The sequence below is a fragment of the Eptatretus burgeri genome, chromosome 11 (assembly GCF_056783735.1).
Source record: "Eptatretus burgeri isolate ZD-2024b chromosome 11, Ebu_testis_v1, whole genome shotgun sequence".
Classification (NCBI taxonomy): domain Eukaryota; kingdom Metazoa; phylum Chordata; class Myxini; order Myxiniformes; family Myxinidae; genus Eptatretus; species Eptatretus burgeri.
Window position 1 is genome coordinate 54,150,648 of NC_140971.1, and position 27,308 is coordinate 54,177,955.

A 27,308-nucleotide genomic window follows, 5' to 3' on the forward strand; every position below is an offset into this window, starting at 1 on the left:
AGATTCAAAAAAGGCGAATATAGATAGAATTTTCAAAGAGGAAATCGATGACGTCACAATCAGCAGCATTCGGCAGCAAACCGACGGCCGGGTCCCAGACGACGTGCTTTACCTAAGTCCATGAGTTCAGGACGTTTGTTCAACTCAGCATTTACGACTTTTATCCTGCCATGTTGTTAATCTGTTGATGGAGGTAATATAGAAACGATGAATATGTCAAATCGTTCGTGTTACTCATCCGGCACGACGTGTCAAGGCAAACAATCTAAACTGACCTGTCTCAAACGCTACCATGGCAACCCAGACACGCCACCAATATGAACTGAGCTGTTGATTGCGGTGCAAAACATCCAAACTACCGTAACCGAGTATTGTGATCCGTCCTGTCCCCCATACATGTCGTAGTCGGTTATCTGCTAGTATATTAACAACTAAAGTTGTCCGGGTCATTTTGGAATACCCTCTATTATTATGATGTGCAAGTGCAGTCGGTATATCATGCCATACACAGTGGTCTGGTATAGCAGGCTACCTGAATTCAACAGCTCTCACAACCTTCGCTCTCATAATCCGAACTCTCATAACACCAGCTCTCATAACCAGAACAGTATTTCAAACTTGAACTCTCATAACTCGAACAGCTCTCTAAAACCTAACAAGTCTCGTAACTCTAATTCACACATGAACGGAGGTCTCGTAACCCTAACTCATGGAGCACGAACAAATCTCGCAGCAAGTGCCAAGGTAGTCATCATCTCCACCACCGAAGGTGGACGGAGGTTATGTTTTCACCCCTGTATGTCTGTTTGTTACTTGCAAAATCGAAGATTTACGAGTACAGTTCGATATATTGGATGGTCTGGTCTGACATTCTGTCTGTCTATCTCTTTGTCTTATGTCAATTGCTGACAGGTCACAATTTTAAACCAATTGTCATGAAACTTCACAAAATGGTAGAGTTGTTCATAAGCAAGAAGCCCATTGATTTTGAGGTCAAAAGGTCAAAGGTCAACTTCCTTGTCAAAGGTCAACAGCTTTGTCGCATTTCTGAAATCAATTTTTATCTGATTGACTTGAAATTTGAAGGGGATTTGCATATCGAGTCATTTAATTCAACCATCAATTATTTTTGAGGTCAGCATTAGCCAAAAGGACAAGGAAGGCCAAGTTTCTAAAATTGTCAGTTTTCAGCCAATTTACTTGAAATTTGAACAGGGTTTGCATTTCATGTCACTAAATTCAACCACACATTATTTTCATGATCAACATCGGCCAAAAGGTTAAAATAGGCTCAAGGTCAACATAACAACTTCGTTGAGATTTCTTAAATCCTCAATTTTCATCCGATTAAATTGAAATTTGAAGAGGATTTATATTTCAGGTCACTAAATTCAACCAACCAATGATTTTTGAGGTCAACATAGGCTTAAGGTGTTGTATCATAAAATACTTCAAGAATGAGGAATCCAATATTTTCCAATGGTTTTATTCAACGGAACATCGGAACGTAACAAGCTTTGCACTGCACACCTCCTGACCTCTCACCCCAAACTCCTTCTTCCCCATGACCCCCTCTAGCATCCAGTCTATGCACAACACCACATATCCCCCTTTCTTTAACCACATGCATCCAGTGTCTCAGTTAACAACAATAATATCAATTAACTAGAAGTTGAAATGTAGTAATTGCCACAGCATGGATTGACCATAAAACAAGTAATAAACATGGCAACAGTTTAAATTAGCTTCCTTTTCTTATTCTCTGAGGACTTCACATAACATCATCACATAATCTTGAGTCCAGACTGGAGATCTGCGAATTCTGGTATCCTGGCCAACCGGCACAGATTCTGATGTGTCTTGCGCTGGTGGTGCGGTGATGTCAGGAAGGAGTGGTAGCTCGGCATCATCTCTTGCATTCCTTTGACAGGCAGATGCTAAATGAGATGCATTCCAGATCCGTCCATTGGACAGTTTGTACGTGTGAGATCCTCTTTGCTCCATAACTTGGAGAGGCGCTGAAAATTTGGATTGTCCTTTTTGGAGGATGCCAGGTTTCCTCACTCAGATGAAGGAACCACAGTCAAAGTTCACATCCCTTGCTCCACGGCGTTTGTCAGTGCACACCTTTTGCTTGTTCTGCTTCTCTTGTACACCATGTTCTGAGCACCATGTCTTTGTGTGATGGTGTGTTGGGCTTTAGCATCTGCAAATCAGATACATGTTGCTTGGTGTGCATCTCTCTCCCATGAAGCAGTTCAGCAGGTGATCGCTGCGCTGTGGCATGTCGAGTTGCCTGGTACGTTTGAGGAATGTCCGTTGTAAATGTTTTCCAGTTTTTCCCTTCAATCTTTGCAGTGAGCAAGCTTTCCTTTAAGCTCTATTGAATCGCTCAATTTCCCCATTCACTTGCAGGTTGTACACTGCTGACTTCCTGTGGATAAAGTCTCTATCTTTCAGAAAGGTTTCAAATTCCTGAGATGTGAATTGTGAACCATTGTCAGATATCAACTGAGTTACCTTCTCTGCTAAAGACAGTTGACAGGAACTTGATCACTGTAGTGGAAGTGACTTGGGAGGTGAAGGCAATGTCTGGCCATTTGCTAAATTAATAAATGAGAGTGATCAGAAAACGACAATCCAGTGACCCAGAATCGAAGAGCCCCACAATGTCGATTGCCAGTTTCTACCAAGCGGCATCTGGATAAGGAACCACCTGTAGTGGTGATGCATGTGTCACAGCTGTCTTGTCGTGCTGCCAGCAAGTAATCCAAGCCTTGTTTTGCGGACTTGACGTGCGCGTCCATTCCCGGCCACCAATGCAGATCTCTTAACCGCTGCTTTGTCCTCACTATGCCCTGGAGCGGATCATGCACAAATTTGATGAAATGTGGCAGTAACGCCTCTGGGACAAGAAGGCGGTGAGTACCTCTCATAACGCAGTCCTCTTGTAGTGAAAGTTCAGTGTGCAATTTTAGGTAAGGGAGGAGACCAGGATCCAGGCCTTCTGACATCTTCAGCCAGTGCTTTGTAAACAATTCACTCAATTTTGTTTGAATTGGGAAGGAAATATGGGTAGTTTTGAATTCTTCAGCTGTGACCGCAGTGGGGGTCGATGTGAGTGTGACAACCTCAACATCATCCTCCAGACTGGGCTCTGAAGTAGGTTGTGGGTCTGGCCATGCGCATTCCAACTCTTCCCAATCCTTTCGTGGAAAACAGTGTCGTGAGAGGACTGTGGTCAGTGCGTAAAGTGAAATGTCTACCCCAGAGATAAGTCCTCCACTTCTCTGTCGCCCACATGCATCCAAGTGCTTCCTTTCCCCCGTGGAATATTTTCTGATTCAGTCAGCACTTGGGATGCAAATGCGATAGTTTTCTACTTCATCCTACCCCCATCTACTTCATCAACAATCCTGTGGAAGAAGTCCTTTCATTCAAGCTTCTGGGTCTCACTATCTGCCATGATCTTTCCTGGGAAAGCCACATTTCCAACCTGGCCTCCAAAGCCAGTCACCGACTGGGAGTCCTCCATCATTCAAAGTCCTTCCTCGGCCCACCTAAGCTCCTGACCACATACAAAGCTTTTGTCCACAGCCTGATGGAGTACTGCTCTCACCTCTGAATTGATGCTCCTGCCTCTCACCTTTCTCGGCTTCCCGCTGTGGAAACCAAGGCATTTAGGATCATTGGTATCTCCCGTTGGGAGGATGTCTTTGGGCCTCTCACTCTCTCACCAAAGGCGTCAGTGGTCTTTCTGTCTTCCACTGTCTCCTCGCCAGTCTTGCAACCCCACTTTGTCTGTGATATGTCGTCGTCGTCCCCCCCTCCCCCCTATATTTCTGCAGGATGCTCATGGTCTGCCAGCAACCCCATTCTGGTAAAACTACCAAAATCAAGTTCCCTGCTTTCCTTCCTGAAAGTCCTACCGTGTCCATCTTATATACCCCAAGTTCCGCACCCCATCCCACAGATCTCCTAATGTCTCTGTTCCCCACTGTTTTGTCCTTCCCACTCCCACCCCTTTTGTCTCCTGCCCCCCCCCCTTGTACATTGCATTTTAGCTCTCATACGAGCCTCGACAATGTATACAAAAAACAAATAAATCTTTTTTTTCTACAGTTTAACCTCCTTGGAGTTTCGTTCTGTGTCTATATTGTCCACCCCATGCATGCATGTTTTGCGTCCTGTTTTTCTTTGTAACGTCCTGATCCATTTGCTCGACTAGCTCTTGCAAGAGGCTTGGCTGTGTGTATAAAACAAATACATTGTGAATGTTCTCCCTGACAGACAGTGTTGTGCTTCGGTTTACATCCCCATACTTTGGAAAAGGAAGCAATGTCACTGCAGCTGATTTTCTTCTTTTTTTACTTCCCTGGAATTGGCAAAATGATCAAAGAAGAAAAAGCCCAGTCGAGGTGGAACAGTGAACAAAGCAAGAAGAAAGCTTCCACCATCTGCACAAAATTTGCAGCCACCGCAGTACCTCAGTGCAATTTGAAAGCACAGTAACTGCACTACTCTGATGATTAATCAGTGCATGCCGAGGAGGAATGGATACCTTCTCGGTTCTCTTCACATGCCTGTTGGTGCGAACAGCAGACAAGAAAAGAAAATCAGACACTGTTTTTTCTATGTTCAGACAAATAGCGGAGTGGATGTTGCAGATCAGATAGCATGCCGGTATTCAGTGAAAACTGGCTCTTGCTGGTGGTCAGTTGCTGTATTTTACGAAATATTTGAACTGGCAGCCATCAATTCCTTTGTTTTTAACAAGGAATGCACTGGTGAAAATATCAGTAGGAGGGATTTTATCTTGAAGCTGGCCACCGAGCATTGACAGGAGTTCATGGATGAGAAAATGTCACCACGAAAAGCAACTCAAGCTGGAACTAGTGCTTTTTTCCAGTAGTACACCAAAAATAAAGCAATGTCAGATCGGTCAGCGTAATAACAATAAAACTTCGGACAAATGTGATGTGTGTGAAAAACTTTGTTTGTGGCAATGAATGCACAGCCAAAGTGGAAAAAAATGGTTCACCTGTGCGAATTGCATTGACATTGCAAAATCAAATTGCTCTCTACGTTAAACTTTTTCCTTTTTGAACTGAATGGAATACGTACTCTATGTCAGTAAGCAGAGTTGATGCATGTTTTACGCATTGTTTTTTTTTTTTTTAAGCTGTTTCCTTATTTCTTGAGATTTCCTTATTTTATACGAGTATTTTTTTTTCCATTTATGTGGAAAACCATTTCATTGCAAATTGTTCATTCCTGTATTTTGCTTTTCAAATTGTTGTCTTTTATTTGGTGTATGTTTATAAATAAAACTTTCAAGTCAACAGTCTAAATGACTAGTGTGGCTTTTCACCTTTATTTATACATCGCAACCCACAACATTCAAGTGAAAAACAAATTGTACAAATTTCAGAAAATTAATTATAAATACAAAACTAGAATATCTTGGTTGGATAAGCATCCACCCCTCTTACAATAGCAATTGTGAATTTGCTCAGGCGTAACCAATCACATACCAAGTTAATTGGCCTTCACCTGTGTTAAATTGTAGTGATTCTGATTAACTTATAGATTATTTCCGAGTTTGTGGTTTCGTGTCGCGCTATCTTCGACTTTGTTATGCGCTCGAGTAATGTGATATTCGGCTTACATTATCTCAAAGACCATATGAGGTGCATGGTACAAAAAAAAAGTAAATAAAATGGTTCTGAAACAGTGAAATCGTATTCCACTTACTGCATTGAAGTAAAATTACTACTGATACTCTGCATCAGTTCCTTTCTCAAACACACCCACCCCAACATGTCGCGCAGAGCGCGGGTTATGCTCGTTTCAGAATAAAATCAGCTGATCCTGTAGGTTTCCTCAACTGGGTAGTTCATTTCACAGCAAAGACTCAAACATGAGCAAAAAAGCTCCTGGATAAAGTGGGAAGGCACAGATCAGCGGATGGGAATAAAAATATTTCAAAGGCCTTGAATATCCCTTGGAGCACAGTCAAGACAATCATTAGGGTGTGGAAGGCTTATGGTACCACCAAGACCCTGCCTAGATCAGGCCGTCCCTCCAAACTGGATGACCAAGCAAGCAGGAGACTGATCAGAAAGGCCACCAAGAGGTCAATGGCAACTTTGAAAGAGCTGCATGCCTTTATGGCAAAGGCTGGTCTCTGTGTGCATTTGACAACAATATCCCAAGCACTTCACAAGTCTGGCCTGGAGGATGGGGTGGCAAGAAGGCAGCCATTACTCAAAAAAGCCCGCCTTGAGTCCCGTTTGAGGTATGCAAAAAAAACATTCCGGAGATTCTTAAGCTATGTGGAAAAACATTTTGTTGTCTGATAAAATCAAGATTTTTTTTTTTTGACCGAAATTCAAAATGTTATGTTTGGCGCAAACACAACACAGCACATCAACCAAATAACACCATTCCTATTGTGAAGCATGGTGGTTGTGGCATAATGTTATGGGGATGTTTCTCATTAGCAGGGACTGGGATACTTGTCAGGATAGAAGGGAAAATGGATGGAGCAAAATACAGATAAATTATAGAGGAAGACCTGCTGTCCTCTGCAAGAAAGCTGAAATTGGGACGGAAGTTCACCTTTCAGCATGGCAACAACCCCAAGCACACAGCCAAAGCTCCACTGGAGTGGCTAATGAACAAAAAGATAAATATCCTTGAGTGGCCGAGTCAGAGCCCAGACCTAAATCCAATCAAAAATCTGTTGCATGACTTGAAGATTGCTGTCCATCAACTCTCCCTACGGAACTTGATTGAGCTTGAAAAGTTTTGTGCAGAAGAATGGGCAAATATTTCTCACTCAAGGTGTGTAAAGTTGGAAGAGACCTCTCCCAACAGACTCACAGCTGTAATTGCTGTGAAAGGTGTTTCCACCTAGTACTAACTCAGGGGGGGTGGACACATATCCAGATAAGATATTCTAGTTTTGTATTTTTAATTAATTTTCTGAAATTTGCTGAATTTGTTTTTCACTTGGAAGTTGGGCGTTACAATATGTAAATCAGGTTGGAAAAATTCTGATTTAATGCAATTTAATTCCAGGCTATAAGGCAACAAAGGGTGAAAATTTTGAAAAGGGGTGTAGACAATCTATAGGCATTGCAAGAGCTCTCAGAATTCCAAAAGCTCTTGTAACCCAGGATCAGGTCAGGTATGGGAGCATGCACCAGAGCAGCACATCACTGCATCCACTTTCTACCAATAGTCCAGGGGCTTCCGTCTAGTCATCCCCCAGGCAGATGCGAGGCCCATCCCCATTTCCTTGAGATGCTGATCAACCTGCTGCAACCACAAGGCTCATGGTCAGCCCATTGGCCACCTCCACTCAAGAGGCTCCCTTGCTGAGAGAATCTGGTGAGCAGGATCAGCGTCAGGAAAATGAGCCACATGTCCATGCAGCTGCAGCTGATGCTCAAGGACTATGCAGGTAACAAATCTCATTTGAGTCTCTCTCAGCAACTGCTTGTTGGACACAAAGTCCGACCAATAATAGCCAAGGATTATCCGGAGAGACCTGGTACCAAAGGAATTACGTCTCCATCTCAGATCCATGGTCAGAATCCAAATCTCACATCCAAAGAGCAAGACTGGAGGTACCAAGGACCTGAAGACTCGGACTTTCGTCCTCCTGCACAGGTACTGGCAGAACCAAACCCTATGGTCCAGTGAATCCATGACTCCCCAGGCACGATCCAGATGTCTGTTGACCTCTGGCTCACAGCCAGCTGAGACATGAATATCACTGCCAAGGTAAGTGAATCTCTCCGTGACCTCAACATCCTCACCACAAACAGGTACAGACAGGATAGCAGCATCCAAGATATCATTAAAAGCTTGGATCTTAGTTTTGACCCAGGAAACCAAAAATCCCAGCATCTCAGACTCCTCATTCATCCCCTTGAGGGCCCCCAAAAGGATATCTGCCCAGCAGGCACACAACGTTGTTGCAACGTCGTTTGTCAGTTCTATCCTGACATCAGAATTGGGTCAGTGGGAAGTTGTTTTTGCAACACCCATGACGTCGGTTTTCAACGTTGTGACAACATTGAAATCTGACGTTGTGACAACGTTGAAATTTGACGCTGTTGCAGCGTCGTGTTCTGGTTGTACCTGACGTCAGAATTGGGGCAGTGGGAAGTTGTATTTGCAACACCTATGACGTCAGATTTCAACATTGTGACAACGTCAGATTTCAATGTTGTCACAAAGTTGAAATCTGACGTCGTTGCAGCGTCGTGCTCTGGTTGTACCTGACATCAGAATTGGGTCAGTGGGAAGTTGTATTTGCAACACCCATGACGTCAGATTTCAACGTTGTCACAACATTGAAGCATGACGTTAGTTTTCAACTTTATCACAACGTTCATAAAATGGAGTTTTTGTTTTTACCCTTTTCTTTGCACACCAAAGAAATGAACATTGCAGTGCATGACACCCTTCAGCTTCCAGCTTGATGGAGCCCTCGACCCGTAGGTCTGGGGCCAGCGGAGCACCACTGTTCCACCGGTGCCATTATCAAAACATTGAAGTTGTATTGCAACATCATTATACATTGCACAGTAACACATAATGACCACAACTTGAAAACAACTGTAATTCATAATCATTTATTATCACGTATCACGCAGCGCATTATTGCGGCAAAAATATACAAGCAGTATCAACAATAATAATACCTTTATTCGTACCAAAAAAGCACACTCAAATACAAACATACAAAAAATAAAAGTAGATACCATTGCAATTGAGAAACATATACTAAAAATTGGGAATAAAAAGAAATACCACAGGGGTAAAAGTCGTAAATACCTTTTTGACAAATTCACTTTATGCAAAGCACAGTTAACAATTCAAATTCAGAAAGTTCTGCTCCAGAGAGGAACTGTGGAGCATCTTCTCTCTCAAATATAATTGACTGCACAAAGGCACCTTTAAGTACAATAACATCATCATGCAATGTTAGTAAAACTGTTGATAATTCTATGCTTGCATACATTAAATGGGAATTAGGAGCAAAAAATGTATTGACCGATAACTTGCATTTATATAAAATGTAATTAAAAGTTTTAGCTACTGATGACATACTACCCATTGTTACAAGATTCATAATTAAGCAACCTCAGGTAAGAATTATGAGAAGACGAAGAACCACATAAATTTTGCGATATGACATTATAGTTGACATTCAATAGGTAGAAATTCAGCAATAACTGGTAAAAGAGTACAATATGGGTCCGTCTTGGGAAGTCAAACACCTTTCTGATAGAATTTCTCCATGATATATATAATTTAGAAATATTTTTACTTGTTATGTCCCACAACAGGCATCAATAGAATGAAATGCATAAAGACTTAAACAGATGATACTTGACATGATATGAACAGTGCATAAAATTATATAAAACTGAATTACAATCAGGCAAATCAATGAGACCAAATGTATATCTATGTGTGTGTGTTCATACAAAGAAAAAATATAAATCTAACATCATTAATTATGAAAACACAATTTTGAATGCATCTCGCATAAATAATTCCAAAGCACAAAAAAAATTAATTTGTTGGGTGTTTTCAATCTTAATTTCACAAGAAAATAAAATAACTTCATTCTGCATAAAACTACATGTAAATATTTTCACAATGTAAACTTTAGGCTGGGTTTCCAACATACAACATTAGGCCAAAAAAAAAAAATGTTGCATTGGCGTAACGGGTCACTGAAAAATAGGGTAGGTCGGTCGGGATCTTTTTTTTTATTTTTTTTTCCTAATAAATCCCTCCCAAAATCTCCCCCGGCTCGAGTACCACCCTTTTTGTCGGCGGGTTCTGTCCGAAACACTTCTGGGTTTTTGCGATCGCGATCGCAATCAACAAGATACTTGAAAACGATAGCAAAACAACAAAAATAGCAATAAAATAGGGTCGGCAAAATTTTTCGATAGCAAAAAAACAAAAAAAAACAAAACGTAGGGTCGGCGGAATTTTTAGGGTCGGGCGGGTTACGCCAATGCAACATTTTTTTTTTTGGCCTTACAATTAACTATGCTGCAAATTCTTAATAATCAAGGACGTGGATGGCTGGCACAGCGTGTTGCTGTTACTCGTTATTACAACACGAGTACGTGTCCGTACGTGCGTGCCCGTACATGCAAAAAAACAACTTTCAAACAACCACACAGGCCATTCCTTCGCTCTCGTAAATGACGACTGGATTGGGGCAGTGTTTATCTATAAATGCGCATAAGAAATCGAGAAATTATGAGAATATAGTAAGTCATCACTAACCGGAAGTCCGTATGTTGTAACCCGTAATGGGAACGTGGCTGAGGATCTCTTCCCCATTGGCCACTCCTACGTAGTTGGTTTGGTAAACAAATGGCCATAACTTGGGAAGCACTAGTCCAATTAATATCAAACCTTGAAAAGGCACACACTCAGGTCCCCAGCAATATAGCTGGCAAGTTTCAATTAGATTGGATCAGTGGTTGTTGAGAAACAGCGGTCACACACACACACACACACACACACACACACACACACACACACACACACACACACACACACACACACACACACACACACACACACACACACACACACAGCTGGAATTATAGATAGATGAGGGCTTGTTCCTGCCCGCACCTCCACACCGATCAGGGGCATATTTCAAATGTTGTGATATGGCAGTGTCCACAACCGCCTCCGTTGCTGTTGGCTGACTGGTCATGGTACTGTTTGAAAAATAATAAGAATTTCCACTTTGTATATATTTGGCTTTATCATAATCAAACAAGACTTGTAATGTGAATTACGCTCAAGTCATGCACATTATATACTGTCATTTAGCAGAATTCATTACCTCTGACAAGTTTATAAAAATTCAGGTTCCGGAAAGGTCTCTTCCCATTCTTTCCACACAAATTGTATGTGGACATCAGAGCATTGGACATTCACCCTTATTTTAGAAAATAAAAACAATTTAGTACACCAGTGTTCAAAGCAGCTTGTGACAAATTTTAAGTTCCACTGCCCTTAAAAAGACTCAATTAATATTATTCTTTATTATATAAAGTTATTTTCGTGTCTTTTGATAACCATTTTACCAAAGGAAAACAATTGTGCACCGAAAAACTTGAACAACTCCCCAAGTGACAAACTACCACAATCAAAGCTTCATTGTTACAAGTGGCAGTTTGTCGGCGGCCAAAGGGTTAATATATTTTTTTTATGACAAAACCACATTTTTCGGCGAACAATAACTGACAATTGTTTTCCTTTTGACTTTGGTTAGGCCTAACTCGTTAAAAGAGGACATAAAAAATAATATTAATTGAGGCTTTTTTCAGGGCAGTGGAACTTTAAATTTGTTACATTGCGGAACAATGCGGTAATTCGTCGGACCTGAACGGCCGAAGCATTATCCACACCAGAAAAATATTTTTAAAGGGTTCTGAACCAATTAAACTTGTCCAAAGTAATTTTTACAGAGTTCTCCTTTATTTACCACAGAGCGGTGTTTTTTTTTTTCACCAGGCCCAAAGAAAAATGAATTGATTAATTATTTACCGTCGATTTCTCCACACGATCAGGGCCATATCAGCGACGGCTAAACGAGATAAACGAACGATGAAATCGGGTTCCGGAGGATTCGATCGTCAGATGCCGTTCCCGAGTCCAACGCTCGAACCACTCGAGGGCCCTGAAGGGCCCGGGAGAGTTTACATTGAATGTAACGATATAGATTCCATCACACCAGTCACAGGAACACATCATGGATTCTGTGATCTTAAAACGTCCAAAAACAAAAGCTAAGACATAAAATCGATTTATAATATTATACTTACCAAAAATGATCATGGCGGAAGATAATTTTAACCATAAAAGCGGAAGTCTTCTGCAGATTAAAGTGGATTGTCTCTGTCACACTCAGAAACAGGGGAAAGTTCACAAGTTTAACCAAACCTTGCAAATGGCGGCTCGTGATGCGGAAATAGCAATTAGCCAATCAGATCTCTCCTCCGGTGAAAGGCAAACACAACCACACACGGCACGAGGTGGACAAGCGATCACCATGGCAACACACGAGACAGAAAAAACAGTTTTCGATAATCGCGCTGTGGCTGTACCACGTCGTGATCTGGTTGTACCGCGTCGTGATCTGGTTGTACCGCGTCGTGATCTGGTTGTACCGCGTCGTGATCTGTTTGTACAACTAAGCGGCCTATTACCGACGTCGTGAATCTTTCATTCTAACGTCGTGTGTCTCCACAAAGATGACTGCATCATCTGCGAAATCAAGGTCAGAGATCTTGACATTCCCAAACGATGCATTGCAGCTTGATCTCTCCAACATCCTCCCCAGAATCCAGTCCATACAAGTGCTGAAAAGTGTGGTGGGCCAGTACACACCCCTGACCAACTCCAGTAACAACTGGAAATAAGTCAGAGATGGTACCACCACATCTCACAGCACTCTCAGTACCAGATTATAGTTCAGACATCAGATCTATCAGTTTTGGTGGCACCCAACGAAGACCAAGAATCCTCCAGAGGGCATCCCGACTCACTGAATCAAACACTTTACAGAGATCAACAAACGCTGCAAGCAGCCCCTGCCGAAACTCTCGTCTGCATTCGGTGAGTTCCCGAAGAGCAAGGATACGGTCAATCGTTGACCTCATTGGTGTGAAGCCTGACTGCTCTGGACGCTGGTGCTCAAACAGATGGTAGTGAACCCTATCATGAATTATCCGAGCAAAGACCTTGCCCAGCACTGAGAGCAGCGTCACCCCTCAGTAGTTGTTGCAGTCTTGGCGATCACCCTTCCCTTTCCAGAGAGGGACAACAAGGCCCCTCTTCCAGTCAGTTGGGATGATGCCTGTGTTACAGCCAGAGCAAAGAACTGCATGCAACGACACGAGTGCAGCATTTCCACCAGCCTTGAGAAGTTCAGCATGGATGCCACAGAATCCTGGAGCTTTTCTCAAATTCAACCGGTTCACCGCAGCCTGTGTTTCTACAAGCGAAGGTGGACCACAGTTGATTGGAGGGTCAGCAATAGGGATTGTAACACCCCTGACATCCAACTCGAGAACTGGTGGATCAGCCTGGTCCAGCCGCTCAAAGTAACCGGCCCAGCGGGCCTTCACTTCGGACTCCTCTGCCAAGAGCTCACCACCCTCCACTCTAACTGCGGTACACCGAGGGATGGACTTGAACGAAAGCAAGGGGCGAATTCCACTGTAAGCAGGACGAGAATCACTTGACCACATGTAATGCTCAGCTCCCTTTGTAACCCAAGCAGCTCCCTTGTAACTCAGCTTGTAACCCAAGCAGCTCCCATAACCCTCGGTCTCACAAACCAAGCTCTCATAACCCGAACCCTAACTTTCATTCTCACAACTCATGCTGCAATAATTTTAGCTCGCATCACACGATGAGCAATCAAAACCCTAACAGCGCTCAAAACCTTAACAGTTTTCATAACTCAATCAACTTTCCCAACCCGAACAACTCTCTTAAACCTAAATACTCTCATAAACTTAAGAGCTCTCATAACACAAGCAGCTCTCATCATACAACCTCTCATAGCCCAAGCTTAGTAACTCTCACACATTTAACCCTTGCTCTCGTAACTCTAAAATCTCTCATAGCTCCAGCTTAAATAACCCTATATCTCATAACCCTAGCCCTCATAAGGCTAACCCTCATAATTCCACCTGCCATAATCCCAGCTTTCATAATCCAAGCAGCCCTCCTAACCCCAGCAGCTCTGATAACAGTAACAACTCTCATAACCTTAACAACTCCCTTAGCCATGAAGCTTTACATAACATTAAGATCCCTCATAACTCTAACAGCTCTCACAACCAAAACAGCTCTCACAACCCTCACTCACATAAATAAAAGCTCTCATAAGTCTAACTCTTGTAAACGTAGCTCTCATAACCTTCGCTCTCATAACTCCAGCTCTCATCACCCTAGTTTTTATCTCTCTCGACCATCGCTATCATAACCTGAACAATTCTCGTCACCCGAAAACAGCAAGTAGCCAAAATCACGCTGTCTGTGAACATGTTTTCATGATGAGGAAATAAATGAAACGTTTACTGCCCTTTGCTAATCATTACCGTCTCACAGTTTCTGAAATTTATTTACTGTTTCATACAGTCCAGGTGGTTCAAAGTCCTCCAGGTTTCTGGTGCAGGTTCGACCATTATCAATGAGGAATGCAAATAAGTGGTTATGGTAATGTCAACATTGAATGACAAACACATGGATGCCCATACTCATAGTTAACAGCTTTGATCCCTGCAGTCATGTGCAAAGATATGCTAATTAATGAAAATGGATTACTCTTCAGGTGGCTTTCCCAACCCGAGGCTGGGGGAGGTGGAAGCAACATTTTGGTGAATAAATAAACCTGACAACTGTAACTCTCTGTCACTGGAGGGAATTAAATACAAATACTTATTTATATTCTACCACTCAGGTCAAAGTCGAAAATACCATTCAGATCTTATTAAAGAACCAATGACATCAAGGGTGAACTGAGAGGTGCTAGAAAACGTGTCATGGGTTCGAATGTGCAGATTAACACATTCTTTTTGCCTAATTTACACAAACAATTGTGTTACTTAATACGGACTACTTTCCCTCAAAGAGAACAAATCTGATACCCTGTTAAGCAGAAACATTTCTCTGCACTAAAGATGACTGTGCGAGATGATGTCATTGGTGGCAAAACTGTAAAACGGTTAAACAGCACCTGAGACTATCGTAGTGTTCTACATGTTTACAAAACTTACAACGATATAATATGTTTTTCAAGAGGAAATCCACTTTAGTTTCTCTTGTTAATGATAACGGGAGCACAGGTTAAACACAATATTATAATTTCTAGAAAATGCTTTTCCTAACTTTAATCAGTGTGGAGTGACTATGAAACCAATAATTGATTTTTTATTTTTTGAAATTTGATATGAAAATGATTTTTTGATATGAAAAATTTGATATGAAAACAATGAAATTGATTATATATATATATATATATATATATATATATATATATATATATATATATATATATATATATAAATATATATATATATATATATATATATGTTTTATAAATAAATGCAAGACTAATCAATCAATTACGTCCCAGTCATTGTAACATGTCTCCTTGTGCAACTTTGATATTGTTGTGGTTGAGGAAATACGCAAACCACCATTCAGGTCCCGTAGGTGAGATATCTCTGTAAGTATATGTGTAGTTAGGCCCAAACCCGTTGTTTAGAGGGAATAAATGTGATTCATTCGGCTGCGACCCTTCAAGATAGCCGTTTTTCTGTTCTATCTTTATTTTGAACCAACCACGTCTCAACCGCCATCACACAACAACCACCAACCGCAACGCCGCTTCACAACAACAACAACGCCAACAGCCACGACCTTTACCGTCACAACTCACTCTCGCAATCATCGCATCACCGCCATTCCAAGCGCCACCGTGGCCAGGGACCACCACAATAAACCCTCCACCACCTTCACCTCTCCTCCTTCTGCCGCCATTCCCGCACCGCTTGTGGGCACCGATCCTGGAATCGTACAGGGCACGCGCCGAGCAGCGGGTGCAAAAAGCCGCCTTTCCGGGGAAGTCGGATCAGGAATGATGCACGCCCACTTCTGTTCCGTCCTATCAGCGAGCGCGGGGCGATTTGGCCCCGCCTCCAGGCGCGTCGGAGTAGAATCGATATATGCAAATTCGAGGATCAGGAATGATTCACGCCCACTTTTCCTCCGTCCAATGGGCGAGCGTGGCTCCGCCCCCGAGCCGATCCTGATCCGAAAATCTGCATATGGTTTCTTCTGCTGACTATAAAGCGCCGAGCGCGGGGCGAATCGAGTGAGAGAAGAGTTTCTGTTTCGGGCTCGAGTTGGAGAAGAGTTTCTGTTTCGGGCTCGAGTTGGAGAAGAGTTTCTGTTTCGGGCTCGAGTTGGAGAAGAGTTTCTGTTTCGGGCTCGAGTTGGAGAAGAGTTTCTGTTTCAGGCTCGAGTTGGAGAGTGAGTTTCTGTTTCGGGCTCGAGTTGGAGAGTGAGTTTCTGTTTCGGGCTCGGGCGAGTTGTGGCGGCGGCGAAGTGTGGCAGCAGCAGTCAAGACGGGTCTGGAGGAGAGTCGGTCTGTCGGGGTTCGGAGTCTGTCGGGGAGCTGCAGAGAGGAGAAGCTGGGAACGCGGTCGAGGGCGCAGTGGAGTCGCTCGTCGCGGGACCCAAGCAAGCCAGCTATCCTCTTTCCCCAGAGCATCAACAACCCCCCCCCCTGTTTCCCTCTCCCGCGCTGAGATAGTGCGAAAAGGGGGGCCCCGTTCCCACCCCATTCCAGGCAGTGCCAGCGAGGCCCGCGGAGGGGCACGGAGTCGGGGCGCCGCCGCCATTTTGCGGCTCATCACCAGATGGGTAGGCTCGACGCGGTCTCGGCCCCAGGCCCGTCTGCCCCCTTTTCGTTGAGGGTGGCCCCTTTTTCTTTTGATTTTGAGTATATGTGTTGTCGGCGCCATCTGCAAAGTAAAACTGTGTAAGTGTTGCCGTGTGCTCGCGTAGTTGGTAGTAGATCTGCATTGTGTTTCTTTTGTTGCATTTGCTTTTGGTGCATAATTGTCGTGTTTCTTTTACATTTGCTTTTGGTGCATAATTGTTGTAATTGTATATGTGTGCTTTCCGTTTGCCGCGGAATAAATGTGAATTATGTTGAACTGTTTTTCCCGTTTCGCTTCGTCTTTTCTTTAATTGAAACTCCATCTTACTTCACGTAAAGGGTTGGTAGTGGGCTAAATACGCCCGATAATTAATCGGAACCGTCGAGGTTGACGATAACACCGCTCGGTTATCCCGATAGTATGGAACGGGTCGCTTAAAGTGGCCCGTGTCCGAAGTCGACCTGCGGCGAGGTGCGATCGCCCGGTCTACCCTCCGTGTGGGTACTTAGGTAGGTCGAATTTGGCGAACAACGCTATCCCACGCGGGGGGCCAATTGGCACGATCGTGGTGAGTTCGAAAGGCCCACCCGTGACTAGTTCCCGGCGTTAGTCCGAGAGTGTCACGAGTGTGGTATAGCCTGCGGGCCTGCGGGGCAGGGCATGATGGTGGGGGAGTGGTCGGCGTGACCATCGTGTCTGCCAGGGATATAAGGAGTGCGCGCCGCCTGAGGCGTTGTAGTGGATGCCGTAGTCGCCACGGCTTGTGTGTGTACTGAGTGCGTAATAAAGGAGAGCTGTGGGCAAAGTACGCCCGCGCTCCCGCTGGTGCAACAGAGCCGGGCTCGACTGTTCCTCCGCTCGTGTCTGCCTGCTAAGCATCCCTACCACGACACTACAGTTGGCTGACGAGGATCTTCGGATCGGCGTGTGCAGGGTGGTGGCGTTCGGATCGGCAGCGAATAACCCGTGCGGTTCCAGGCTACGGAGCCAAGGGTCTCGCCAGCACGAGCATGGCAGAAGGTCGGGGCACGGCGCACGGACGCGTGCCCGTTTTCGGGGGAGATGACTTCGAGTTGTTTTCTGAACAATTGGGTTGCTACTTCCGCGCGAATGATGTAGATGATGAAGACAAACGCAAGTCGATCTTGCTCGCCTCGCTATCAACGGAGCACTACCGGCTGCTGAGTGATTTGGTGGCTCCAGATAAGCCCAGTGATGACGGGCTATCGTTTCAGGACATCGTGGCGAAAATGAAGACCCACTTGGCGCCAGAGAAGTCATTGCAGCTCGCGCGGTACCAGTTCGATCACCTCGCGAAGGGTGCCGAGGAGCACGTTGCAGATTTCGTAGCACGGGTGAAGCATTCGGCCGTGCCTTGCAAGTTCACGGCAGAGGAGCGTCCGGCACGACTCAGAGATCGTTTTATTTCTGGTCTGCGAGACGCGAAGATGGTAGCAGCCATCCTGCGGATGACCGACGTCACATTCGACTCGGCGGTCGGGACTGCTTCGTCTGTCGAGCAGACACTCACGGATGTCCGCACCATCGCTGGCCAGGACGTAATGAGTGGCTCCAGCTGGGGCATGTCGGCTGATCCCGAGGTCCACGCGATGACCCAGGTGCCGCAGGTCGCACGCGCGTCTGGCGATGCGGGCCGGGGGCACGCACCGCAGCACGGTCGCACCGGGAGCGAGGTGGATTTCCAGGGGTGCTGGGGTTGTGGTGGTCTGCACCTGCGACGAATGTGCCCGTATAAGAACACCGTGTGTTTGCATTGTCACAAGGTGGGACATTTGAAGCGTGTGTCCGTTGGCGGGGGCCTCCGTTGGGGTCTTGGATGGCGAGGTGCGGGAGGACCCCAGTGACCTGGGGAGCGGCCTGCAGCCGGGGCATGGCGATGCCGGCGGGCCGGAGCAGGAGATGCAACCGATGTTGAATCTGTTTTCCATTGGTCCAGAGGTGACGACACCGTTCACGGTGGAGGTCGAAGTGAATGGCGAGCCGACCATGTTTTGCGTGGACACCGGGGCTGCAGTGTCGGTCATGGGCGAGCGGGCGGCTCGTGGTCTTCGCGGTGTTCGCCTCGTCGAGACAACGTTGTCGCTGTGCACGTACACTGGTGAAGCGATTGCACCGCTTGCGATGGCCGACGTCTCGGTGCGCTACCGAGGTCGAAGCGCCCTACTCTCGGTGTTCGTGGTGCGAGGTGAGGGCCCGCCCCCGCCCTTTTGGGTCGGGACTGGCTGACGCACCTCGGGCTGGATCTCCAGTTCGTACCTCCAGGTGTGCCGGTGCTCCCTTCGATGCTTTCTTCGAGTTCCGAGGGCGAGGTTCTGGCGGCGGGAGCCACATCGATGCAACGGGAGCGGTCGTTCGTTGCTGCCTGCAACGGTGATGTGCGGTGCGGAAGCAACGGGAGCCGTGCCAGCTCTCGCGATGAGCTCTCGCGCTTCGGCTGCGTTCATGGTGGGAGGTGCGCCTGTGTTGTTCGGGCAGCTTCAACGGCGAATTGCGGCGAGCCCGTCGCGTTCAAGAAAGTCACGGTTCGCAACATCGAGACGACAACCAAGAGATGGACACGTGATGTGGTTTATGGGCTGCTGTTCATTGCGTGTTTGTTAATTGCTCGAGTGATGCGGTTTTATGGTATTGAAATAAATGCCGACAGTTCCTGTGTGAGAATAGAATTGGTTGAGATCAATCGATGGGATTTGCATTATGATCGATATGAGGTGGAGGCTTTGGGAGCGATGGTGGCGAATAAAGAGGTTTGGTTGGCCTCCCTTTGCCCTGGGCCGCGGGTGGTTGCTTTGTCATGTGCAGGGATTTTATCGAGAGAACGCGCTGTACGAAAAAATGAGTTTGCGATTGTACCAACGATATTCTTATTGATTTATGACGAGCTTGTGGTTAAAGTGTGGTTTGAATGGAGTTGCTACCGTCTAACTGCCGTGTGGGTCTCGGAGATCGACTCGGAGCCGGGGCTGGTGCGCTGTTCAGCGTTACCCCCACCTCTGGTTTTGGCAAGGTCAGACGTGCCTGGCGCCTGGGACGCGGCTCTCTGTTTTCGCTCAAGGCCGTTTGGACATGCGTTGGCATCTCAACTGATTGTGGTGCATGGGTTGTTGTGGGGCATTGGTTGCATCCAGCCAGCGGCGCTGTTCAGCGCCCCCACCCAAGGTCAATCGGGTCTGGCGCTGGCGCCACGGCTTCCAGACAGCGGGCTTCCGGCCTCGGAATGTTTATATGATTCAGGTCTGGCCGGGGGAGGTGTGCCGCCTTGTGGGCCGGAGGCGTTTGATGGTGCCGGGGGAGGTTTGCTCGGGAGGTCGCCGCGACCTCGCCAAAGGCCATGTAAGCATGAGCCGCCTGGGGGCGTTTTTGCTGCGTCGTGCTGCTGTGCTTCTCGACTTGCTGCTTCATATCGGTGACGCGGTCAGAGTTTGGTAGGTGCTTTGTGCAACTCAGTCTTCGGAACCTGGCCGTTGCAGCTTCACTCGCTCGCATTGACACGTTATATGATGTGATGTGCTTTTATACTTTGCTGTTTTCTTTTTTGTACCTTGTCTGCGTTGGTACCGTGGTATTTCGTGCTGCTTATGCTTATTATGATGATGATCATTTAATAATCATAGTTTTAGGAGGGAGGAGTGTGGTATAGCCTGCGGGCCTGCGGGGCAGGGCATGATGGTGGGGGAGTGGTCGGCGTGATCATCGTGTCTGCCAGGGATATAAGGAGTGCGCGCTGCCTGAGGCGTTGTAGTGGATGCCGTAGTCGCCACGGCTTGTGTGTGTACTGAGTGCATAATAAAGGAGAGCTGTGGGCAAAGTACGCCCGCGCTCCCGCTGGTGCAACAGAGCCGGGCTCGTCTGTTCCTCCGCTCGTGTCTGCCTGCTAAGCATCCCTACCACGACACTACAACGACGGAATTGTCCGTCCGGTGGGCGACGTGCCGCGATTCGAGTCACGTGGCCGCTCGCACGCCGGCGGGCGCGAATCCGCAACAATATTTTGTGTGAGGAGGAAAAATGTGAAAGGGTTATTCTTTTTTTTTTTAAATTGTTTTACCAAAAAACGTTTTTAGATCCTCGTGGAGGATCTCTAAGTTATACGCATTGTTGTTCTTCTGCTTCTTCTTGAGAACTTTTTTGTTTCACAGCCTACAGTTTTCATCGAATCTTCCTGAAACTTGGTATATATATTGTTGTGGTTGAGGAAATTCGCAAACCACCATTCAGGTCCCGTAGGTGAGATATCTCTGTAAGTATATGTGTAGTTAGCCCAAACCCGTTGTTTAGAGGGAATAAATGTGATTCATTCAGGCTGCGACCCTTCAAGATAGCCGTTTTTCTGTTCTATCTTCATTTTGAACCAACCACGTCTCAACCGCCATCACACAACAACTACCAACCGCAACGCCGCTTCACAACAACAACAACGCCAACAGCCACGACCTTTACCGTCAAGACTCGCTATCGCAATCATCGCATCACCACCATTCCAAGCGTCACCGTGGCCAGGGACCGCCACCCTCCACTTTAGACCTCCACCACCTTCGCCTCTCCTCCTTCTGCCGCCATTCCCGCACCGCTTGTGGGCACCGATCCTGGACTCGTACAGGGCGCGCGCTGAGCCGCGGGTACAAAGAGCGGCCTTTCCGAGGGGAAGTCGGATCAGGAATGTAATTCACGCCCACTTCCGATCCGTCCAATCATTAAGCGCGGGGCGATTTGGCCCCGCCTCCAGGCGCGTCGGAGTTGAATCGATATATGCAGATTCGCGGATCAGGAATGATTCACGCCCACTTTTCCTCCGTCCAATGGGCGAGTGTGGCTCCGCCCCCGAGCCGATCCTGATCCAAAAATCTGCATATGGTTTCTCCTGTAGCACTACAAAGCGCCGAGCGCGGGGCGAATTGAGTGAGTTGAGTTTTCTGTTTTGGGCTCGGGCGAGTTGGAGAGGTGTGGCAGCGGCAGCGGCAGGAGAAGAGTTTCTGTTTCGGGCTCGAGTTGGAGAAGAGTTTCTGTTTCGGGCTTGAGTTGGAGTAGAGAGTTTCTGTTTCGGGCTCGGTCGCGTTGTGGCGGCGGCGAAGTGTGGCAGCAGCAGTCAAGACGGGTCTGGAGGAGAGTCGGTCTGTCGGGGAGCTGCAGAGAGGAGAAGCCGGGAACGCGGTCGAGGGCGCAGTGGAGTCGCTCGTCGTGGGACCCAAGCAAGCCAGCTATCCTCTTTCCCCAGAGCATCAACAACCCCCCCCCTGTTCCCCCCCCCCGCGCTGAGATAGTGCGAAAAGGGGGGCCCCGTTCCCACCCCATTCCAGGCAGTGCCAGCGAGGCCCGCGGAGGAGCGCGGAGTCGGGGCGCCGCCGCCATTTTGCGGCTCATCACCAGACGGGTAGGCTGGACGCGGTCTCGGTCCCAGGCCCGTCTGCCCCCTTGTAGTTGAGGGTGGCCCCTTTTTCTTTTGCTTTGGAGTGTGTTGTCAGCGCCATCTGTGAAGTAAAACTGTGTAAGTGTTGCCGTGTGCTCGCGTAGTCGGTAGTAGATCTGCATTGTGTTTCTCTTTTGCATTTGCTTTTGGTGCATAATTGTTGTAATTGTATCTGTGTGCTTTCCGTTTGCCGCGGAATAAATGTGAATTATGTTGAACTGTTTTTCCCGTTTCGCTTCGTCTTTTCTTTAATTGAATCTCCATCTTACTTCACGTAAAGGGTTGGTCGTGGGCTAAATACGCCCAATAATTAATCGGAACCATCGAGGTTGACGATAACACCGCTCGGTTATCCCGATAGTATGGAACGGGTCGCTTAAAGTGGCCCGTGTCCGAAGTCGACCTGCGGCGAGGTGCGATCGCCCGGTCTACTCTCTGTGTGGGTACTTAGGTAGGTCGAATTTGGCGAGCAACCCTATCCCACGCGGGGGGCCGATTGGCACGATCGTGGTGAGACCGGAAGGCCCACCCGTGACTAGTTCCCGGCGTTAGTCCGAGAGGGTCACAACGGAATTGTCCGTCCGGTGGGCGACATGCCGTGATTCGAGTTACGTGGCCGCTCGCACGCCGGCGGGCGCGAATCCGCAACAATATGTAAAAATACCCTGCGCAGACAGCAACCATCTCCGATTTTGAAAATTCCTCCGAGAAAAAAAGTTATGACATCAAAATATCTCCGCTAATGGAAATCGCCTAAAAAATATCTCCGAAACTTGGCAAGCTTTTTGCATTGTTTGCGGAAATCTAACAGGGCATTAGCAGAGATGAATTACTGCACATATGATGCATCACTATGACGTCATATCAATTTTTATGACATCATTCCTATTTTTTTGACATTTTTTGTTTCACAACCCAGAGTTTTCATCGGATCTTCGTGAAACTTGCCATGTATATGCACAAAGCCCACGCGCAGACAGTAACCATCTCCAATTGTGGAAATTCTTCCTAGAAAAAAAAAAGTTGACGTCATAATATCGCTGCTAATGGAAATCGCCTATACCATTATCTCTGAAACTAGGTAAGCTGTTTGAATTTTGTTTGCGGGAATCAAGCCGGGCATTAGCACAGATAATTTATCGCAAACTTCATAAATCACAATGACGTCACATTCGTTTTTATGACGTCATCATTAAGAGGACGAGGATCTTAGCTCATTTGAGCTTGTTTCTTGTGCAATCGAGAAAAATGAAAATCATAAAAAAGGATGTGTTAACCTCCCAAAGGGCCAAACGGTGGTGTATTGCAATCATCAAGTTAACAGATCACAGATGTTACAAACAACCACTCGACTCAGATGAGAACACACACTACGAGCAAAGTGCCAGCATGAAGGAGGTCTAACTGCACTCTTGCAAAAATGCAATATTCATACAAGACTTTCATTCATTGCTTTATATATTACTTTTTTAACAGCACCACTGTCTTGTGGGGTCGGCTGGGTAATATTTTGGCGGGCGCGAATCCGCAACACTGGTGTCAGGTCGTGGGACACAAACCCATCCCCCTCCTCGCGGCACTGGTGTCGGAGAGCGGGAAAACGGGCTCTCCTGTCTCCAGCTAAATTCACGGGAATCGCTCCAGGGGTGAGAGGAGCGACCCCCGATTCCCTCCAAATTACGAGCGATTTAAATTAACGCTTTACGAGAAATAAGATGGCGTCTCAAGGCAAGCGGGAGCCGGGGGTATTAGAAATGGATTTAGAATGTGTAGAATCCATGGTCCAGGATGAAAACCCCATGCAGGAAATGTTGGTTGTGCAGGAACATGAACTCCCCCAACTGAACCCAGAGTTCGAAATGGGTGCAGTGACTGGGGTGGCAGACAAACGGCCCCCACGTGCGAATTCGCCCACGGATCGGACGATGGAAATGTTTGAGGCATTGATGAGGAAAATGGATGCGAATACACAACAAATGAAAAACGAAATAAAAGGCATGAACGAAAAGATGGATACAAACACAAACGAAATAAAAGGCATGAACAAGCAAATGAACGAAGTGAAGGTGAATATGGAAACAAACGCACTCAAAATGAAGGAAGAAATGAAAGAGCTGCAGGGTGAGACGCAGAACATGGGCCGAAGCCTGCAGGCGGGCATGAAGGCAGTGACCAGGGAGCTTAAAATGGCGACACCACGTGTGGGAGCGAACGAGCTGGGAGGGAGCGCAACGGCTGTCAGGCCCGCGGTGGAGGCGGGTGACAAAGTAATTCGGGAGACGTGTTGGGCGAGGGTCGTGACGGAAAAAGTGACGGTGACCGAGAGGGAAAAACTAATTGGCGTGACGGAGACGTGCACGAGGGAGATAACAAGGGAAGAGACGGAAATAATAGTTGAGACAAGGGAGATAACAAGGGAAGAGGTGACTGAGTTGGCAGAGAAACGGGAGATGGGAACGATAGAGGGAAGACTACATGATGAAGACGGGGTAAGTGACGTACACACACACGGAGGTAGTGGAGGATAATGGGGGTGAGCTGGCGGACTGGGTGGAGACCCAGTGCGAGCAGCTGGATGGCCTCCTCCAGGAACGAGGGGAGGGAGTATGCCCCCTTGAGGCGAGTCACGACCAGGTGGGTTCGGTCGTGCTTTGCGAGGTTGAGGGGACGAGTGCTGTGGACAGGTGCACGGAGAGCTTGGGGGGTATAGAGCCCCCGGAGACCCTTGTGGGGACACGAATCCCAAGTGTGGTTGTCCCGGTGTGTATGGTGCAAGGTGTGAGTGAGACCCCGTGTGTGGAAGCGACCCCGTGTGTGAGTGGTGTGGTGGCAAGTGTGCCGAAGGGCGTGCTCCCCAGCACGCCGTGTGTGGATGAGACACCGTGGGTGAGTGCCCCCGCGTGTGTGAGTGGTATGGTTTGTGTGAGGGAAATGGCACGAGTGATTGGAAGGCCGCGAGTGAGTGGAGCCACGTGTGCGAGGGAGGTGGCATGCGTGAGTGAACGGCCGAGTGTGAGGGAGACCGTGTGTGAGAGAGCGGTATGTAAGGGAGATGTCGGTTGGCATGCGGGGGCATGCAGCCGCGTCTCCCGGGGTGAGTGTAATGGAATGGAGTGTGAGCGTCGTGACACGCAGGTGTGCGTGTGTCGAATGGAGACGACGACGGCGACAGAGGGACAAAAGCCGGGTTGCGGCTGTAGCTGTTTCGGGGACCGTGCCGGGATCACCCAGCAGCGAGTGCGAGGTCCGTGCTGTGCAACGCACGAGGCCCCCACGTGCTCACTTGCGGGAGTGAAATCCCGGTCCGGAAACGCACGCGGTGGGTTTGCCGATCCCGCGGACGGACAAAGTTTAGGCAGGATTTCGGATTTGGACCGGACGGGTTCTCCACGCGGGCGTGTGTGTGTTAAGCTCCAACGGGCAAAGCACATGTGTTCGCGTGAGGAACCCCTCGAGATGTGGGGCTTGTGTTTTTTTATGCGCACGGTGACGTCATGGCTGCACGTGGGGTTGGAATCCGGCAGGAGGGGTATCCCTGCCGGATGGGACCGTCCAAGGAGGGACGCGGTACACGTGCAGCTGCATGATGTCACGGGCAGGTGCAAAGTGCGCGAGCTGTGAGTTGCCGCGCTGGTGCTGCGCATGGAAAAAAAAAAAAAAACAAGCCTCACTTTCGGGTGAACAGGATTTCCTGGGCAAGGGGTGGATGATCCCCTTGGCCTGGGCACAGGATGGAAACTAGTGAGGGGGAAGGGTTAGCATAGCTAGACCGGCTCCATGGGGCAGGGGTAAGTCCTCATGGGGCCCGTGGAATGGATTAGTTAGAAGGATTGTAGCGAGATTTAGGTTGGGAAATTGATTAATGGGATTATTTGGAGACAGTGACTGACAGTGAGTGTGTAGAGGGGACGTAGTTTAGCTACGTAGTGTTAAAAAGAACGTGCTATAGTGTAAGGGATGACGTGGGAGCACGAGTTAGTTAGGGGAGGTAGTTAGAAGGATGGCAGAGTTCAGTGGTGTGTGTGTTGAAGAGTTGGTGAGTGAAGTGGAAGCATGTGCTTGGTGAGTGAGTGAGGCCAGCGGGTCTGTGTGAGTGGAGCGAATGGGGACTGCATGGTGCAATGAGTGATTGGGGGGAGGAGTGACTCCCGCCCAAGGGACCCCGGGGTCAGTGTAGAGTGAGTTAGGGGGTTAGTCAAATTTACAAAATGGAGGTCGTTTTGTTGTTGGTGGGGAAGTAGGCTCGAAACCTGTTTGGAGGGGTGCAGGAGCCCTGTTGACGGGCTGGGAGCGTGGCTGCGAAAGGTGAGTATCGCTGAGTGGGTACCCCGGGCACCAGGCTAGTCAGCCATGGTAGGCCAAGGGCCCATGTGGGGCCGGGATAGCATAGTGGGCACGGGTGCGTCCGCTTGGTGCGGGGGCCCGGGGCACCGTTAGCCACGTGGGCAGTGTTGTGGGCATGGGTGACCCTCGGAAAGGGGCCCGGGAAGCCAGCCTGCCACGTGTGCGTTTCAGGGGAGGTGCCATGGGGGGCACTCCCTGGTGTTTAGGGAGCTGGTAGGCTCGGAGGCAGTGTAGTGCCCGGGGGTGCCATCGTAGGGGAATCGGCAGAGGGTCGTGCCTGCCAAGGGGAGCCACGCGTCCCAGCCATGAAACCGTGTGAGGGCACGGAAAGAAAATTGGGGGGCGTGGCCCGAAATTGTGAGGACACCAACACAGGCGACGGGAATCTGGGTTTATAGAACCAATAGTTTAAGCGAGAGGCGCTTGTTGAAAGCCCCGGGGTAGTTTAAGAGTTAATGGTTAGGGTAGATTAGGAGATGTACCCCTCCGCACCATCCATCCCTTCGCTCTCGTTGTGGGCCGCTGGACCCACTTTGGGTTAGATCGCTGAAGTCTGGGGAGGTCATCTTGAGGCTTCATTGGGCCTCGACGCAGGACGCTAGCTCTCCCTTGTTCCCCTCCGGGAAGGGAACGTAGGAGTTGGGAGTAGGCTAGGTGACGAGATAGGTTAGCCGAACAGAGACAGTAAAGGGGGTTAGGGGACGATTTATAGAGAGGAAGTAAAAATAAAAACAACAAAAAAATAAGTTGGGGCTAAATTGGTTTTTGACAAATTAAGGGAGTGGGTATGTACAGTGACAGGCAAAGGCGATAGGTGGGAGGGAGACAGGTAGGTAGGTCTGAGCCCGCCTTCCGAGTAGCCAGCACCACCGCACTCCCTCCACCAACCTCCACTGAACGGCAAAGGCTGGCCAGCTTCATCTGCTGGCTGTGTTGCTGCAAGGCCTGTGCCGGCCCACTTCATCTGCCGGCTGGCTGTTTTTCTTCAAGGCCTGTGCCGGCCAGTTCGTCTGCCG

General features: G+C 47.7%; 1 long non-coding RNA gene across 3 annotated transcripts; it reads right to left on the reverse strand.

Annotated features, from left to right (window-relative positions):
- Positions 1 to 4,082: 4,082 nt before the first annotated feature.
- LOC147017095 (uncharacterized) lies at positions 4,083 to 14,487 on the reverse strand. 3 transcript variants are annotated; one of them, XR_015049341.1, is made up of 5 exons: positions 11,886 to 14,465; positions 11,608 to 11,740; positions 10,327 to 10,772; positions 8,851 to 8,970; positions 4,083 to 6,233 (listed from the first exon to the last, which is right to left on the reverse strand). It is a non-coding gene; the product is annotated as an uncharacterized LOC147017095 (long non-coding RNA). The 3 variants fall into 3 exon arrangements; XR_015049340.1 differs by having other exon boundaries at positions 4,084 to 6,233; positions 8,851 to 10,772; positions 11,886 to 14,487; XR_015049339.1 differs by lacking the exon at positions 4,083 to 6,233 and having other exon boundaries at positions 8,704 to 10,772; positions 11,886 to 14,443.
- Positions 14,488 to 27,308: the final 12,821 nt, after the last annotated feature.